Source organism: Dendropsophus ebraccatus, chromosome 1, assembly GCF_027789765.1.
Source record: "Dendropsophus ebraccatus isolate aDenEbr1 chromosome 1, aDenEbr1.pat, whole genome shotgun sequence".
NCBI classification, from domain to species: Eukaryota; Metazoa; Chordata; class Amphibia; order Anura; family Hylidae; genus Dendropsophus; species Dendropsophus ebraccatus.
Genome location: NC_091454.1, coordinates 162,444,472 through 162,460,109, shown reverse-complemented (window position 1 = coordinate 162,460,109; position 15,638 = coordinate 162,444,472). Strand labels below are relative to the sequence as shown.

The 15,638-nt window shown below is 43.3% G+C and overlaps 1 protein-coding gene and 1 long non-coding RNA gene across 4 annotated transcripts in view; one reads left to right on the top strand and one right to left on the bottom strand.

Annotated features, from left to right (window-relative positions):
- Positions 1-15,638, top strand: part of FBN1 (fibrillin 1) — a 199,078-nt gene that overhangs the window by 29,083 nt on the left and 154,357 nt on the right. The gene's annotated exons all lie outside the window — the stretch shown is intronic.
- The window catches only part of LOC138800912 (uncharacterized), a 30,644-nt gene continuing 16,012 nt past the window's right edge, over positions 1,007-15,638 (bottom strand). Inside the window, exon 3 of the long non-coding RNA XR_011364541.1 lies at positions 1,007-1,087. This is a non-coding gene — a long non-coding RNA (uncharacterized lncRNA). The remainder of the gene's footprint in view (positions 1,088-15,638) is intronic.

Here is a 15,638-nt window from a genome sequence, read left to right as displayed (position 1 = left end):
CATCAGTTTCTATGGCAACCTGAGCCCTGCTGAAAATGTTTGTGTTGGCGACAGAGCCATCTGCTAATAGAGTCTGCCTAAGGCCCCGTTCCCACTGAGCAAACGTAGCGGAATTCCGCAACGTAATTGTCCAGCGCGGAATGCCGTTAGCCTCCCGCTCATAATGGGAGTCTATGGGAGGCGCGCGCTCCTGCTCTGTACGCGCTGAAGAATGAACATGTTTATTCTTCAGCGCATACAGAGCAGGAGCGCGCGCCTCCCATAGACTCCCATTATGACCGGGAGGCTAACGGCATTCCGCGGCAGACAATTCCGTCGCAGAATTCCGCTACGTTTGCTCAGTGGTAACGGGGCCTAAGGCAGACACTACTAGCAGAGAGCTGACCTGACCAATCACTCTGTGCAAAAGCATAGCATTGAACAGGTTATGCAATCTACTGACTGCTTATAAAAGTCCTTTAGGGGAGTCTTAAAAAGTGTCAAATAAAATTTTTAATAAATATTTAAAGGTTCTTTCCCCATTTTTCCCCAAGTTTTTGTCACATCATATATCAGAAAAAGAATTCTATAAAGCAATAATAAATTCAGATCATAAAAATTACAGATTATAGCACAAAAAAGAATCCTTAAACAGTCCTGTAAATGGAAAAAGTTAAAAGTGTGAGAATAGTACAATTAGGCATATTTTGTAAAAAAAAAAAAAAGTTTTACAGTTTTACAGCTTTGGTGACTTGCTTTCCCTACTCTCCTGATGACATCCCCGCACCAGCTGGCAGCCAGTCACTGTCCTCAGTGGTCTCATGCTGCCAGTGATTAGGTGGAGGGTGCCCTAGGGACATAAGAAGAGCGTGTCACAAAGGGAAGTAAACATAGTCCTTAGCAGAGAGGACTAGAGCGGCAGTGCAGGACTCACAAAGCAGAAGACAGTTGCGTATAATAAATTTTATTATTTTTATACCCTAGAAGGCAGTTTTATTTATATCAGACATGACCTTTAAATGTTTAACAATCACTGAAAAATTTAACTAAACATACACTAAAATTTACCTCATTCTCAGTTTGTTCTGGAAACTCCCCAAGGAACACACTAAAAATAAAACAATATATATTTTAGTACAATACACCTTTAAATATTTTGAAACCAAATGTGTTCATCTACCCCTAGATAAAAAGGCTCAGTGGAAATATTACAGGCAACATAAGAACAAATGTAGGAAATGTCATATTAAGGGTTCATGGGAGCTTGTTTTCCGTTACAGGAGCGTGTCTTTCTTCCAGCTCGGAAAAAGTCTTTTCAAACCTTGTCTTAAGCGTCTGTTCAATCTTCTAATCTAAACTACAGTTCAAAGTATTTGAATGAGCTTGGTGGGAATGGAATTAAAAGTTGGCAAGTGCTGCATTAATTGAATTCAGTTTCTTCAGTTGACTTCCTACCCTACTTCTTGGATGATATAATTTCCTATACAACCCAAATATTTCCTTCATTTAAAAGCTAGCTAAAGCAACAATTTTTACGAATTCGCTTCTACCCATGTTATTTTGTAGACTCAATATTTATAATATATAAACACACCCATTAAATTCTTTCTTTTTTATTTATAAAATGACCTTATTAAGGAGGTATTCCCATCTGATAATGTTATGGCATATCACTAGGATCTTGTTTAGCCTCCAGAGCAGCACTTCAGCCCACCTGCTACTTAGAACCACACATCTCTTTACAACTAACTTTGCTGTGCTATACGGTGCTATAGTCTGATAGCAGTTATCAGAATACATTTCCCAAAGGCATGCTCAGAATGCCCTGTTTCTCCCACCCCCATAACCCCAATCCTTTTGCATATGCCCCACTCCCTCTCTGTGTCTCCCATCAGCACCCACCTCCTTTCTGCCCATCCTGGCCCCCTCTCCACCCCCTGCCATGTCTACATCCTCAGTCTGTGCGCAGCAAACAAACTTAATGTTAGACAGAGGTCGCATGGTCTTCGTCTTCTTGGGGTGGGGGGTCCTCAACAGAGAGAGGCAGAGCAGGAGACAGATTGGATTGCAGAGATGCCAGTTTTCTTCACCTACCAGTGCAGCAGAAATGCACAGACATGGTAATACTCACTGCACTGAGAGCATATTCCTGGGTACCTCATAGAGCTAAAGTTAGACTCCTCTCCTCCAGGCTGTGGTGCTCTGTGGTGAATCTGTCCATAAGATAGCTGACATGGAGGGGCATGTGAACATGCTGCCCTGCCCCCAGTGTCCAACACTGAGCCTGTATATTCCTATGGAGGACACTGGAGGCAGGGCATGGTCATATGCTCCTCCATGTCGGCCATCTTATGGACAGACTCACCACAGAGCAGGGCAGCACAGCCTGGAGGAGGGGAGTCTGATTTTAGCTGTATAAGGTACACAGGAAGCTGCTGTCAGTATATACAGTGAGTACACTTACTAATACTGTACACTGAACTAGTTTACTATAAAGTGGCCAGCCTCTTTAACAGAGTTAAACTTCCAACTTTCTCCAGCTCCTTGTGTAAAGGCTTTTTTTTCCAGATTGCAGATTGGCTTAGAAAGTTCTGTGCAAATATCAAAGAATACTGGGAGATTTATTATCTGAGGATTGCATGTCTATTAAAGTTTATCATGGGCTACTAAAATTTAATGGTGTTATGGTGGTAAGTAGAGATGAGCGAACCTCAAGCATGCTCGAGTCCATCTGAACCCGAACTTGCGGCATTTGATTAGTGGTGGCTGCTGAAGTTGGATAAAGCCCTAAGGCTATGTGGAAAACATGGCTATAGTCATTGGTGGTATCCATGTTTTCCAGACAACCTTAGAGCTTTATCCAAGTTCAGCAGCCCCAGCTAATCAAATACCGAACGTTCGGGTTCGGATCAACTCAAACCCGAACCCGGTTCGCTCATCTCTAGTGGTGAGCAGTGCTGTCTGTAGAGACAGGGCAATAAGCTCTTCTGGACTATCAGTTCACGAGTCTGATTTCTGAAGACAACAGAATGAATGAACATTAGACACAGGTTTCAGGAACATCTTAACAATACTAGCAAGTTGCAACTCACCCCCACTAAATGGTGGCCATCCACTAAATTTCAGCAATGTGTGAATCTGTGTTTTTAAGCCTCTCCTGGTTTTGGTTGCAAAATACTGAGCAAAAATACTGTGTGGGAACCTAACCTACGAATTAGAGAGTTGTTATTTCTTTTCCTTGTTTGAGTTGCCTTTTAACTCGTCAGCTTTAGCTCAATAAAAATAAGTATTGCTTTGGATAATTTTCCTATTCCATGACATATTTCCTTACATTTCATTTCACACTAGCAGTATTTTCTTTTGTCTCCAATGGTAATGCTCTGCATACTCCACTCAGTTCCCAGTCACCAATGTTGACATTAATAAAAGAGGGCTGAAACATGCACATTAGTCATGTTTTAGACCAGTCATAACAAACATAGACAATTTTTATTTTACTTCCTCGAATATTTATAGCATGTTGATATCCGTTAGTGAATCTCATATAAATATATACTATATTCTCATCTGCTTTTAAGTTGAAAAGCATGATTAAATGGAAGCTCAGAATAATGAATACTTTTATGGTATTTTATACAGTGGTACCTTGGTTTAAGAGTAACTTGGATTGAGAGCGCTTTGCAAAAAGAGCTCTCAAATTTTTTAAATTGTGACTTGGTTTAAGAGCATTGTTTTGGTTTAAGAGCTTTAAGAGGTTTAAGAACATGATCTGCATAGCGGGGTCTACAGCCCTGTACTCTGACCCAGGAAGTCTCCCTCACCTTCCAAATCATAGCAGATCCACTTCAGGCTGGGGCTTACATCAGGGGACAGGACTGTGGAGGTAATCTCTCCATAGCTGTAACCCCTCTCTCCCCGTACTCATTCCTTTATACTCCCTGCAGTCTCCCTCAGCCCTTGTGTTTCCCATCCTCTCCATTACTGTACAGTAACTTATAATATCACATATTCAGCTGTTTTTAAATGTTTGTTTCATTTGTTTTACCTGTTATTCAGAATAAAAAAATCATTATTTTTGGGGTGTGGAACCAATTGTCGGCATTTCAATTATTTCTTAGAGAAAATTTGCTTTGGTTTAAGAGCACGGCCCCAGAACTAATTAAATGCTCGTAATCCAGGGCACCACTGTATGTTACATGGTCTACAGCTGATCCTTTGATGGAGTTATACATATTCCTATATGCTATTAATCACAGTTTCTGACATGTTCCTGTCAGCTAAATTCTCAACCTGTGCGAAATGCACTTCAGGGGGTTACTGCCAGTTCTCTGGGTGGCACTCCCATTATCCTTTCAGTCCAGGAAAAGCAGTCCAGCACTCTCTGCAGGACATAACATCATCATATTTTTTAAATACTCATTATCCTTTTAGCCAACACACTTACATAAATACAAAGTTCTGCCACACTGAATACACTTGGGCATGCAAATCATCAAGATTCACTGCTGGAATCTCCCTTTACAGTTGTTCCAGCTTTTATAGGCTGGAAACGCTGCAGGCCATAGTAACATCCATAGGCCATGCAGGCTGCTCACAGTAACCTGCTGCCTAATTAACCATTTAGATGCCGCATTCCGGTATGCCATCATAACTTCATCACGAGTTGTCAACTCCTGATGAAGTTATGATGGCATAACGGAACGCATTGGGTATAGGTTTTGTGTGCCAGGGTGGTCTTGCATTTGCAGCCATGTGTTTACATAATCAAGCACTTTATTGATGTTGTATGATATTGTCATTATTATGTGATTTAACATTTACTTTTCAATTTTTGCTTCTTGTTACAAGTGTATTGTTGGCAAAATCTGTTGTATTGTGAGGGTTTCACCCCACCTGGCACATTATTAGTTGCTCCTTGTATTGTGGGGGCACTTGTGTAGTTACATTTTTGGCCTTTCAGGCCTTTTAAGTTTGTTTGTTTTCTAATAAATCATTTGTCTATTTTTTGCATTTTTTAGTGTGCATATCATTGTGTTTAGTCCAGTCACTTTTTCTATGTTGTTATAGTTCCCTTTTTGACTAGCTATTTGCACCTCGTTTTACTAAAAATTTTGTGATATGCGGTGCCCACCACACCATGTCTCTTTAAGCTTTAAAGGTCCCTATACACCTTATAATCTTGCTGGCCAAACCTGCAACCAGCAGGTTCAAGCATCAATCCCTGGTATATGGGGCTCTCCAGAACAACCACTGATGATGTTTGCATCATCTACCCCTTTGTTATGGGAGAGGTAAGCCTCAATGAGAGAGCTCTTAAAGGGCCATTAACAAAGCCAATTTATCAGCTATATGAACATTTGTAGGAATCCTCATTCCTGAAAACGTACCTGTGTAAAAGGAGCAGAAACCAGCTGACATACGAGACAGTGCTCATTGTATCATTCATGCAGACCTAAAAATCAGTGTTCACCAGCTGCACATCTCTTTATCTAATAATAAAAATAAATTTAATAATAATAATAAATTTATTTGTATAGCGCCAACAGATTCCGCAGCGCTTCTTTCTATGCATACAATACAGAGGTACATAATACACAGTTAAATAATTAGAATAATTAAAAACAACATAAAAATACAAAGTATAAACGAGACCTGCTCGTTGGAGCTTACAGACTACAACTTGGGTTGACACCAGGCATAAGTGCTTCATTTGTCCTTGGTCCAGCCATTGTACATAGTTGGAGATACAGGATGAGCCAGTAACAACGCCAATATCTGATTGCAAGTAAACATATAGAGTGCAGGAACCGTCAGAGATAGAGCGGGGAAACAGAAGGGGGAAACAAGTTTAGGGAACATTATAAGCGAGCCTGAAGAGATGAGTATTCAGGGCACGCTTGAAACTGTAAATATTTGGTATAAGTGATGTTTTTGGGTAGGGCACAAGAGAAGTCTTGGAGGCCGGAATGAGAGGTTCTGATAATGGAAGATGTTAAGGTTAGATCATTTGCAGAGCGTAGAGCCCGGGAAGGATGATAGGTGGAGATGAGGGAGGAGATGTATGGAGGGGCAGAGTTGTGGAGAGCTTTATGGGTGAGGGTGAGGAGCTTGAAGTGGATTCCGGATTTAATGGGTAACCAGTGCAGTGACTGGCACAGAGGGGAGACGGTATAGCGGCTGGAGAGGAAGATGAGCCTGGCTGCTGCGTTAAGGATAGACTGGAGAGGGGAGAGCTTAGAGAGAGGAAGACCGATTAGTAGGGAGTTACAGTAGTCAAGACGGGAATGGATTAGGGCAACAGTCTGAGTCTGAGCGGTGTCAGTGGTGAGAAATGGACGGATTCTGGAGATGTTTTTGAGATGAAGATGACAGGAGCGTGTAAGAGCTTGGATATAGGGAGTGAAGGATAGGTCAGAGTCTAGCATAACCCCCAGACATCGAGCCTGGTGCACAGGAGTTTTAGAGAGATTAAGTTTGAGAAATAGAGAGGTCATAGTGTTAGAGATAGCAGATAGACAGTCACTAGTATTTTGCAGGAAGGCAGGGGAGATGTCACGGGAGGAGGTGTATAGCTGGGTGTCATCAGCATAAAGATGGTATTGAAAACGAAACCTGCTAATGGTCTGTCTGATGGGGGCTGTATAGAGGGAGAAGAGGAGGGGACCCAGGACTGACCCCTGGGGAACTCCAACAGTAAGAGGTAGGGGACAGGAAGTAGAGCCAGAGAAGGATATGCTGAAGGAGCGGTCAGAGAGGTAGGAAGAGAACCAAGAAAGAACAGAGTCCTTGAGGCCAAGAGAGCTGAGCATGGAGAGGAGAAGCTGGTGGTCCACAGTGTCAAACGCTGCTGAGAGATCCAGGAGAATCAGCAAGGAGTAGTTTCCTTGTGACTTGGCCTTCAGGAGGTCGTTTGACACCTTGGTAAGAGCAGTTTCATTGGAGTGAGGGGATCGGAAGCCGGACTGTAGAGGGTCAAGAAGAGAGTTATTGGAGAGATAGCGGGTTAGGCGAGAATGCGATGCCCTGGCCCCTGGGGGCCACTTCCACAGTGCTGGTGTTATGAGCGGGCAATGACCGGGGCAGCTGCAGGGGTTATACTTGTCACGGTATAGGCCTGAGGGCAGCACAGCTGTAGGGCCGGTCTGTGGAATCTGCGGGTGATGATGGGCATGCGATTCTTCGCTGCACCTAGTCAGGGCACCAGTTAGTGGACACCAATGCCAGCGTTCAGTAACAGCGGTTTTATTATAGATGAGGTAACTAGTAGCAACAGTTCTGTCCGGATGCAACCGGGTATATGGCAGGCTTTGACAAATAAAGCAGGAGTGGTGCTGCATAGGCTGTGAGAATACGTGCCGGATGATGGGAGTAGGAGTATGAGAGAAATAGCATTGCTGGGTGGATTAGCTTGAGAATAATACTTGCTGTGAATCCTTGCAGCGATGAGGAGAGATAACGGAATGACACCCAGATGAGAGAGAAGACTCCGGATACTTGAGCAGGCAGATACAGCCGAAGACTTGAACACAGCAGAGCACCTGATCCACACTTCTAGTGGTGAAGTGGGAGCTGCAGAGAAGAAGCCCAACTCCTCTGAGGCAGGAGAGGGACGACACACATCCTCCTTGCTTGGAAGCAGGGGGAAGACTAACTTGTTAGGAGGAAGTGGGAGGTCACATGGTTGTTCCTGGCCAGAGCTAGTCGGCCATTGGAGGAACCATAGTTACAGGGCACTGGCACGGTCACGTGATCAGCAGCCTTGCATACCACTGTACAATGTAATAATACACAGGAATACATGAGAATACACATGAGAATGCACATTACCAGAGAATACTAGGGGAAAACCAGCAGCAGTTGCAGTGCAAACACTTACCAGAACAGGCATGGACACAGCAATAGAAATGGCCATAATAGGAGTAGTAGTCTGCATGTTCTGGGACACTGCAAGAATAGACCAGACGTTCTAGGAGTTTGGAGATGAAGGAGAGATTAGAAACAGGCCGATAGCTGGCTGCACATGATGGGTCTAGAAAGCAACTTCTTCCTCTGTCACTGGGTCAAAAGATGAGAGCGATGAGGGAGTGGGAGAGGGAAGGGTATATATGAGAGAAGTAATAGGAGCTATGGGACTTTGGGGCTGGGAGGTGATATCGGAGCGGAGAGTATCAATTTTGGTTCCGAAGAAGGAGGCCAGGTCTTTAGCGCAGAGGTCAGTGATGGGTGTCTGAACTTTGGACTTAAGAAGAGAGTTAAAGGTGTTGAAGAGGCATTTTGGATTGTTTGAGAGTGAAGAGATGAGAGCGGTAAAGTAAGCCTGTTTGGCGAGGTGAAATGCAGGGTAGTAAGATTTGAGAGTGAATGAAATCTGAATGAAATCTGTTGAGGTTCTAGATTTCCTCCACAGACGTTCAGCCGTCCTAGAGCACCACCAAAGAAAGCGAGTTTCCGGGGTGTGCCAGGGCTGACTGCATCTGTGGCGGGGTGTGCGGAGAGTAGGGGGAGCTACAGAGTCTAGGGTAGTTTTCAGGGTGTTGTGGTAGTGTTGTGTGGACATGTTTGGGCAGGTGAGGGATGAGATTGGGAACAGTGAGGACTGAAGGGAGTCTATAAGTTGAGGAGTGTTAATATCACACAGATTTCTGTATATGTATGGGGTAGGCGTGTGAGGAGGGTGGCAGATGTTAGTAATTGAGAAAGAGAGGACGTTGTGGTCTGATAGCTCAGATGGATCGTTAAAAAAGTTAGAAACAGAACAGTGGCGGAAGAAGATTAGATCCAGGGAATTCCCACCCTTGTGTGTGGAGAGTTGGTTAGTTGCGAAAAGCCGAAGGAGGTGGTTAAGGAGAGCAACCGAGATGGGAGTATCAATAGGGTTGTTAAAGTCACCCAGAATGAGTGTGGGAACTTCTGTAGATGGGAAATGAGGGAGCCAGGTGGCAAAGTGGTCAAGAAATTGTCGAGGAGAGCCAGGGGGACGGTAGATGACAGCCTCTCTAAGGGGGAGTGGGCGGAAGAGTCTGAGGGTGTGAACCTCGAAGGAGGGGAATGAGAGTGAGGGCTCAGGTGAGATTACCTGAAAGGTGCACTGTGGGGAAAGAAGAACCCCAACTCCTCCACCATGCCTACCCTCAGTTCTGGGGGTGTGAGAGAGATGAAAATAGGATAGGATAGAGCAGCAGGGAAGCAGTGTCCGATGGTTGCAGCCAGGTTTCAGTAAGGGGACAGAAGGGTGAAGGATTTGGTGATGAAGAGATCATGAATCTCAGTGAGTTTGTTACACACTGAGCGAGAGTTGGGTGAAGGAAACTGGAGAGACAGAGGAAAGGGAGGATGGCAGATAGCGGTTCTTAGTGAGATTAAAACAGTTTTTGGATGGAAGTGAAAGAGAAGGATTAGCAGTAAAGGAGGGAGGACCAGGATTAGAAGAGATATCACCAGCAGCCAGAAGCAGGAGGATAGAAAGAGACAGCAGGTGGTTAAGCAGAAGGTTAAAAGACTTGTGAGAGCGACTTCTGTGCTGAACAGTGGAAGAGGTTGTAGGGAGGTGAGTGAGAGTGTACAGGGTATGGGAGCAATGCATAGGGGAGGAGAGGAGAGAGGGGCTGATGTGGATGTAATTTATAGTGTGGATAGAGGGTGGGTAGGATAGACAGAGAACACAAGAGGTGCAGACAAGGATAGTTAGAAAGTTGATGAGGTATTTCATGGTGATCAGATGTTGTAACTTACAAAAGAGTGAGTTTTCAGCAGTCCTTCTATGAAAAATAATGAAAATAAAGGACCACATGAATGATTCAGCGATCCTGCCTGCATGATAATTGAGTTGTGCAAAGGCTCCCTAAACAATGGTTGATCTACAAGATCGCACTTGTATTGGGCACAGGTATGCCCATCCAAAAGGGCTCTAGAACATTATGTTCCTAATAACAACAGCAAAATATGTATTGGTTTAACTCCCTACCTAACTACCTTGTTGATACTCCTTATCTAGTTGATACTCCTAGTTAACATAGACAGATAGGTAATAGAATTGTTTTAATATACAATATATTTAGAGTGCATCTACAACATGGAAACCAGATGCAATCCTTTCTAATATAACCGATAAGATAGCTTCATTAAACAATTATCGGACTCACTGGGCCGATTGCTGGCCATTCAGGTCGATAATCTTTTAGTGTAATAGTGCATGTTGAAAGGCAACGATTGTCCAACATGTACAATGTCTACTGATAGTGGTCTTTCAACATGGTGAAAGAGCACGATTTGTGCACCAACAGTCTGTTGCACATTGCTGCGTGTATTTGAAGCAATGGCAGCAGGCCGCCACTGATTTCGATGGGCCACCAGCTAACTTCATTGGGCCGCCCTGCTGCTGCTCCCCGCAGCCCCTCCCACTGCTTCCTGCTGTAATAGCACAGACTGCAAGCAAAGGAACAAGGGGGAAGCGAGCACTGAACTGACAGGTCTGCACTTTCTTCCCCCAGACTGTTGTGCCAGGTAGTACAACCTTTAGTTTGGGGCACTGTTGCTCTTCCTTTTGTTACCAAACATACATGTACTTGTAAAATCTTAATGACCGAGATGGTCAAGTATGTATTGGTGGGAATAGGGGAACTGTGAGACACTCTAGACATTGGCTTACCCTTTGTATGAGAAAACATATGTTATTATAGTATGCTTGAGTTGTGCTCATCTCTAGTAATATCTACTTATACAGTCAACAGCTTATATTGTACCAGAGGTTTAGGCTCAGGGAGCAGGAACACAGCCCTAAAATAAGTACTGAGCATTATAATCCTCCCTCTTCTATGACCAATAAACTATGTACTACTCTCAGTTACTAGCTGTGATTTCCCCTTGGCTATTCATTCCATTATACTCAATAATTCATATTTATAGGTATAATTTAATGTTTCTGGCACCGAACTGGTCTGGGGTGGATACAGCCAAACAGACTAACCAAACTTTTAATACCACAAACGTTCAACAATTAATTCCCTGACAAACCATAAGAATGTGTAGAATGTCTAGTTCATTCACTCTAGACATGTTTAATAGATGAGGAAGGTAACATTGTATGTAGGTTATGGTACAGTTGTTTTGGTTGCCTGCATTAGAGATGTTTCGCTGTATAAGCTTTACAGAATTTTGCCTTAGGGTACTATTACATGGCCTGATGGGGGCCCGATAATAACTGTAAACGAGCCCCGATCTGCTAGATCAGTGCTCGTTTACTGGGCCTATTACACGGCCCTTGGAACATCCTCTTTAAACTAAACCCACTGATCGAACGGCGCCGGCACGGAGAAGCCGGTGACGCGGTCCGTTTTTCGGACCGATGCCCGGTTTCCGTGCACGGCGCCGTTTTATGTACCAGAACCAGCCGGTGCTCAAGCACTGGGGGCGGGCCGCCCCCAGTGGGAGGGAATTTCCTCCCCTGTATGACGCGGCTCCCTTAGAATGAATGGAGCCGCGTTATACAGGGGAGGGAATTCCCTCCCACTGGGGGCGGCCCGGCCCGCCTCCAGTGCTTGAGCACCGGCCGGTTCCGGTGCATAGAATGGTGCCGTGCACGGAAACCGGGCCTCGGTCCGAAAAACGGACCACGGCACCGGCTTTTCCGTGTCGGCGCTGTTCGATCAGTGGGTTTAGGTTAAAGAGAATGTACCTGGTGGTACATCCTCTTTAACAAGGGCTGCAGGGACATAGTTACCGATGTCCTTGCAGCCCTTGTTTAAACGTTATACATTACCTGTCCAGGTGGCAGGGCTCCTCTTCCTCTGTGCTTCTCCCTGGGTCCCCGCTCCAGCTTCAGAGTGGCCTGTGTCAGTTGACAGGCCACTCAACCAATCACTGGCCGCGGCGGTCCCGGCCAGTGATTGGCTGAGCGGCCTGTCAGCTGAGACAGGCCACTCTGAAGCTGGTGCGCGCGGACCCAGGGAGAAGCCCAGAGAAGGGGAGCCCTGCAACATGGATAGGTAATGTATATCGTCAGTCGGTGGTCACGCACCGCTATTACACGTAGCAATTATAGGTCAGAACCTATATCAACGATCAGCCGATGACAAGACAACAATCATCGGCTGATCATTGTCTTTATTACACAGAACGATAATCGGCCGAATCGGGCCAATTTGGCTGATTATCGTTCCATGTAATAGTACCCTTAATGTGTCCCTGTCGTTTTAACTTCAAAATCTAAATCAACTGAAGATGTGATATAAAGCAAGTTTGCAATATACATTCGTTATTTTTTGTTGTTATCATGCTGTAAAAAAAAGCTGAACTTACCAGAAATCCAGGTCCAGTCTCCAGAAGGCAGACTTTCTGTCTTGCGCTGGTTGTAAAAAACAGACTAAACACAGGAATTCCGGCCAGTAGAGAGAGTTATGGCTCAATGTTTCCGACAATCATATGACTACCTTCTTTCTGTGGGTGCTCAGATGGCCTGGGATACACTGGACTTTCTGTTTTCTGCAAGTTTGCAATTTACAGTCATTATTTTTTTTTAAGTTATCATGGAGAACACGGCACTTCCTGTTTTCTGACTTTTTTTCTCAGAAAACAGGAAGTGCCGTGTTCTCCATGATAACGTAAAAAGAAAATAATGACTGTAAATTGCAAACTTGCTTTATATCACTTCTACTGTTGATTTAGATTTTGAAAGTTGTAATGACCGTGACACTTTAAGCTTGCCATGACATCACTATTTTCCCAGTGTATAGTTATTTTAACCATGAGTTACTGATACTATAGTTATCTTTCTTAGTTCAAGGCCACTACGACCTTTCTCTCTTTTATGACAGCAAATAAAAAATGGCTGTTTTTTTTTTTTTTATGCCAGCAACTGGGAACGGAGAGGATGACTGTAAATGAATGTCTTATGCCCCTTACCTGTTATGTATCCTATTCTGGTTTTGGCTAAAAAGAAAGCCGCATGTAACATTTTGCAGAAACTTTACAGATCCAAGCCTTATTCTACGTAGCTGTGTAGCCTGAATGAGACAGTGAATAGTAATAACTGGCAGATGTTTTGCATCTGATTTCTTTATTTATCATCTAGAATTCTTAGAATGCAAGACACTACAAGTCATAGAACACTTACACCTGGGGTTTCCGTATCTCTATTTTTAGTTTCTTATGTCGCTGGGAAAATATAGTGACAAGACTTTCTCATGCCGATGGCTTATTACCAAATTGCATTGATTGTTTAGTGTATAGGTTTGATATTGGCATACACATATATTCACACAATGCATGTTATCTGCATTTCTAACACCTCACAGAAAACACTATAAAACCTAGCTTTATTTTTTGGAACCTACCGAAAACCTCTATGCTGCAGCCAATTTGGCAATGACTGTATCAGGACACAAAGTATAAGGAAACCTTGGTGTGGATTTCACCAGCTGATCCTCAGGTTGCAGCTTCTGGAATAGTCAAGCAGGTGTCCTGCAGGAGGATGCCAGAGAGAAGTGGTGTACTATTTTCTACTACTATGTATTCTATGTACCCAGTATAGAGGGATAATGAATCTCAGGAGATGTGAATTAGGAGTGTTCACTTTACCTTTGCTCGAGCTAATTTCACTATATGTAATTTTTTTATGGAGCGCAAGATATTTATGAATTGTGAATCATATTTATAGTCATTGTGAACGTCCACTTTGTCATTTTTCGATTACCAGTAAAATATAATTGAATAAAGGGTTTAAGAGGAACACGCATTTAGTATATCCAGATTAGACAGCTGTTTCTTCCTTTTAGGTATTAAGGGTGTTCAGGATTCTGTTTTTGCTCTGTAAAGGTATGTTCACACTAAGGAAATGTGGCAGAAATTTCAATTTTGAAGTCTGAAGCTCCTTCTGCCGTCCATCCAAAGAATTGACATTCCACTCTCTTTGGGTATAGAGTGGGATGAGATCAACTGGTGCATAAAAGTGCCAACGATTTGTCATTTATTTCTATTAAAAAATCTCAAGTTTTCAAGTACTTATAAGCTGCTGTAAGTCCTGCAGGAAGTGGTGTATTCTCTCCAGTCTAACACAATGCTCTGTGCTGCCACCTCTGTCCATGTCAGGAACTGTCCAGTGCAGTAGCAAATTCTTATAGAAAACCTCTCCTGCTCTCCTGACTGTAAAGAATACACTACTTCCTGCAGGACATACAGTAGCTGATAGGTCTGGAGAAGCGTGATGACGCAAGCAAAACAGCTGTCACGTACGTTTACCGCATGGTGCTGGCGTCCTAGCAGCCCAAATTCACTGGAATGAATTTAATAAATTGAAAATAAAAGTCACGTTTTATGGTGAGTGCCCCTCCATTCATCTTTTTGTTCACTATTTATGATTGGAATCTTTGGTATTACAGAGGGAGCATCCCAATTATAGACTATTGGCAAAATATCAGTGGGGTATATGAACAGGACTTCATTCATACTGTGATAGTGCCGATCGCTCTTTCTATGTTTTGGAACTGTTATACAGTAGCTGATAAGTACTGGAAATAAATTACAAATCTCTGGCACTTTTTGGCACCATTTGTTTTGAAAGAAAACGTTTTTGGTGAACAACCCCTTTAAGGCTATGTTCACATAACTTTTTTTTGTATTTTGACATAGAATACCCTTTTATTTCACACTGTAATACACATAAAATAAATACAAATAAAATACACATAAAATAAATAAATAAAATCTATGTATGTAATGTCTCCTGTTGTGGATAGTACTCAATCCATACCAGACCATTGTCTATCTGCTCCACATTAGATATATATATATATATATATATATATATGTGTGTGTGTGTGTGTGTGTGTGTGTGTGTGTGTGTGTGTGTATCGGAAGGACTACTCTGACACATTGTCAATGTAGAACTTGTTTATTATAAGCGCTACACACAAGGTTATATTGCAGCAAGAAGTCAGGACAACGAGGGGAGCCATATAGATAAGATGCCAGGCTATTATTCACCATGGACAGGTTCCTCATTTACATAGTAGCTTGTGATTACATATTTCATGGATTATGTAGTTATAAACAGACTCTCTTTTTTAAAGCGACTCTGTACCCACAATCTGTCCCCCCCAAACCACTTGTACCTTCGGATAGCTGCTTTTAATCCAAGATCTGTCCTGGGGTCCGTTCGGCAGGTGATGCAGTTATTGTCATAAAAAAAAAAAACTTTTAATCCTGCAGTGTTGTGTCTAACGGCCGGGGCTTACATTTGTATATGCATTAGGCTGGCACCACCTCTCTGTCCTTCCTCCCCACCCTCCTCATTATAAGGAATGATCCAGGAACATTTACTGCTGTTTGAGCTTTGCACAGGTGTATTAACGATACAGCCCATGTGCCGGGCTGCCACAGGTGGGGAATAGGAAGCAATCTGCCTGAAGTATTCCTAATGATGAGGAGGGTGGGAAGGAAGGACAGAGAGGTTGTGCCAGCCTAATGCATATACAAATGTAAGCCCCGGCCGTTAGACACAGCGCTGCAGGATCAAAAGTTGTTTTTATCACTATAACTGCATCCCCTGCCGAACGGACTTCAGGACAGATCTTGGATTAAAAGCAGCTATCCGAAGGTACAAGTGGTTTTGGGGGGTCAGATTGTGGGTACGGAGTCGCTTTAAGCGTTTTCCAGGATATTGA